Source organism: Pongo pygmaeus, chromosome 3 (assembly GCF_028885625.2).
Source record: "Pongo pygmaeus isolate AG05252 chromosome 3, NHGRI_mPonPyg2-v2.0_pri, whole genome shotgun sequence".
NCBI lineage: Eukaryota > Metazoa > Chordata > Mammalia > Primates > Hominidae > Pongo > Pongo pygmaeus.
In genome coordinates, this window is record NC_072376.2 from 100,936,178 (window position 1) to 100,939,997 (window position 3,820).

The window sequence follows — 3,820 nt, forward strand, 5'->3', positions numbered from 1 at the left end:
GAACTTCCCACCTCAGGTGATGCGCTGGCCTCAGCCTCCCAAAGTGCTGGGATTACAGGCGCGAGCCACCATGTCCGGCCGTCCTTAAGTTTTTTTTACCCATCATCTTTATTATTATAATAGTTCTAAATGATATCTGGGTGGGGCTTAAGGAATAATACAAAGCTCTTTTCAGCTGTGGTTCAAAGAACTTTAGTAAAGCTGTATGACAGTGACATTGTGGGACCATGACATTTTCCCAAAAGTATTTCCAATAACATAGGCAGTTGAGAAGCTTCATAGTTTCAAAGTCTGGAAAGCGGTGAAGATATCTTAGAGAATTTTAAAATATTATAAACCCCATTTCTCTCCTGGAGACTTTTTAAAGCATGGACATGAGTTTAAAGATACTGAGAAAACATCAGTTTTCATAAAGCTTCAATGAACACCCCAAGGTACAAGTGTTGTAAGCAGCCTATTTACTAAAATGTCGCTGCTTTGTACTTTCAGAGGTACAGGTATGCTGTGCTTACAGTGAGAGGACAACTTTATCCCTAGTTAAAAGCACCAGGGGTCAAGTTCAGCTTCCATTTACAGAGGATACACCAGTAATCCCTAGGATAGTGAGTGGTTCAAGTACTGCACTACATTTCCAACATGTCTTACCTATTTGCTCTTAGTCAGCACTGGGGCTCTTTTAAACCCTGTGTAGATCTGTAGAATATTTTGAAAAGAGTCTAAAACTACCTTGAAAAATGGTCTTAAAACAATACAGAGCCCTTCTAAAAGAGCTCACTGGATACTCCAATAACATTTAGAGCAGGGATGTCCAATCTTTTGGCTTCCCTGGGCCACATGGGAAGAAGAAGAATTGTCTTGGGCCACACATAAAATACACTGATAATAGTTGATGAGCTAAAAAAAAAAAAATCACACACAAAAAAATCTCTTAGTGTTTTAAGAAAACTTACAAATTTGTGTTGGGCTACATTCAAAGCCATCCTGGGGCCTGTGGGCCATGGGTTGGACAAGCTTGATTTAGAAAAAGGAATAAAGAAAAAAATTGCAGTAGCTCAGTTTCTTTCAAGTGAAGAAGAAAAATGATGTAAAACTAACATGTAGGCTAAAATGTTTGGTAATTAGTGTCAAAAATTACCAAGGTTATTAGTACATGTTTTGGTAATCACTACTGGCAGGATTAATTTTTTGTGCAAAATATAAATAGAACAGAAAAATTATTTCAGCCTCTAATAGAAGAAAACACAGCAAGAGAAGCAGCTAAAGAACAAAAGGGAAGTTTACTAGCTTTAGAATACAATACACTTCAATTACAGAAATACTTCTTTTTAAAACTACAGTGTTTTAATGTACTTTTAGTAACAACCCAATCTAAGGAGCATGGGAGGCTTGTGAAAAACTCCACCAAGGTGCTACATTTCTAGTGTGGGATGAATTAATACTTCTGTAAAAAGGAAAGAACTGAGTCACCTCAGCATTTTTTGTTTAAATAGTAACTCATAATCCGATGACGTATTTTGCTTCACTAGTTCAAATTTAGGCAGGAAAGGGACTAAGCTAACTGGTCGGACCTGGAAACACAATGATTTGGCAAGCCACAGTCACTTAGCTCATGGATGTGTAATAATCTGCAGAAAAGCTGCTGAACTCTGGTCTGTTCCTTCACATCTGTAAAGGAGTTTGATATAATCACTTCTCTTTCTCGATTTTAAGCTTCATACAGGCAAAGAGATCACAAACTGTAGGGTAGCCATCATGGTCTTGGGGGAAGTTATGTTCCTCTTGTAGGGGTGGATTAAGTAATACTTCCTGGCCCTTCTTCTGAAGTAGCCACTTGTCTTCTCCAGAGGATCACTGGCTGAGGGTGCCCGTCTTCTTTCCTGGCAGGATCCAGTCAGCTGTATTAAAGGGACACCAGGAAGTGATTGTGGGGCTTTTAAGCTTTTGTTGGCCAGCCCTGTCCTCAGTACTTGGGACTTCCTTCCTTATATGGGGGCCCGATTAGCCACTCTGACAAGGGACTGTTGTTTATGACTTGAATCAGCAGTTCTAGAAGGAGCCGTTGCCTTTGATGCCTTAGCTTGTTCTTCTCTTGAAGGACAGGACCACATATTCAGGGAATCTTGATGCTTCTCAGGCTCAGGTTTGGGTTCCACAGGCGTCCCATTATTTTGTCCATCTTTCTTTAGAAGCCACTTACACAGAGCTTCCTTCTCAATTCTCATCATACACTCTGCAAAACTTGTGCAGGGCTCATTGGCTCTGCATATGTCCTCTACTTTATATGGATCCTGATGGTTCTGGACAAGTCAATCCTCAGAAATGATGCTGAGGGTAGACAATAGTTTCTTGGCCTCCAAGTAGTCATTCAGGCACTTCACATTGCCCAGGTTTTTCAAAATCTCTACACTATTGGACTGGTTGCCCCAACAGTTGATATAGGAGTTGGTTTTGACAAGCCAATCATTCACATTGTAGGACTGGAACAAGAATTTAAACTTCTCACTGGTTTCACAACTGCCATTCTCAGGCTTCTCCAGCTTATAGGATTCCTGAGAAGTCACCAGCCACTCAGATAGATCATCGCATTTTGATCAGAAAGCTCTAGATCTTCCACCTTTTCAATTAAATGGAGAAAGAACTGGTAGTAAAATGGCTGTCACTTTAGATAACTTGGTTTTTCAGGAACTTCTTGTTGTTGACTCTTGAGGAGCAAGTTTTCAAAGCCCTTTAGGTTGCCTGAAACATTACTGAAGAAACTGCCGGCTCTGGAAGAAGTCTGTTCTCCAAGGTCTGCTTTTGAGTGAGCCAGTCCTGGGGGGTTGTTCCTGAAGACCACTGGTACGGTTGCTTCCAAGCCATTCCCTGAGAGGGACATCTGTGATGCTGGATGCTGACTTCTGCTCTGGCATTAGGATATAGCCTCTCTTCTCCAGGAAGGGCCTGATATTTGATGAGCTAGCATGAGGCATGAAGTGCTTAGGAATTTGAATGGTCTTGAGAAACCCAAATGTGGTGATAGTCATGCAGAGCAGTTGTGTCTGCTTCAAAGAGCAGGACAGTTTAATCTTCAAACTTAAGGGTCAAACTGCCCAGTCTCTCCAGGCACACAGAGACTTGGCTAGATCTTTGTTTTGGGTGCACTTCAGTTAATGAATAAGACCGTTGAACTGGCCCAATAACCAGTAGAGCTGCTGGGCCTGTGGCTGAAATGTCTCCTCTTTAAGCTGATAGATGAGGTCTAACTGTTCATACAGCCACCTCACAGTTTGTAAGGCATTCTAGGTGACAGCTTATACAACTCTGAATCTGAGCTTTGACTTCTCACAAGTTATCTTTAATTTGCTGTTCGGCCCAGGGAACTCCACCAATAGCAAGTTCCAAGTCCCTCCATGCATTACTACACCTCAAAAGGGGTTCTCTATTACTGGAGTAGCCACTCTGGTCATGTGAGGTATTCATTCTGCTCACTGCTCCAGCTCCCAATCCCTCTCCGGGTGATTCAGGGGGACTTTGAGTGGACAGAGACAGCCCCACACAAAACTCCTGAGGAGTCTTTTTAAAGGGAATCTTTTCAACTGACTGGAACCTTTTTGCTTCCTCCTTTATTCTTTACATAGAACAGTATTACCTACTATTGCTCTGACTCCATGTAAGGAGTCTTGCATCAATCAGCCACATGAGGAACACAATTCTCCTACCCTGAAGACACAGCAACAAGGATGCCAGCTTGAACGAGAGAATAAATCTGCTGGTGTCTTGATCTTGGGCTTCCCAGCCACCAGACTGTGAGATAAATTCCTGTTCTTTAAATTACATAGTC

At 41.8% G+C, this 3,820-nt stretch overlaps 1 pseudogene; it reads right to left on the reverse strand.

Annotated features, from left to right (window-relative positions):
- Positions 1-1,659: 1,659 nt before the first annotated feature.
- LOC129035157 (nuclear receptor coactivator 4-like) lies at positions 1,660-3,471 on the reverse strand (annotated as a pseudogene).
- Between the last annotated feature and the right edge of the window lie 349 nt (positions 3,472-3,820).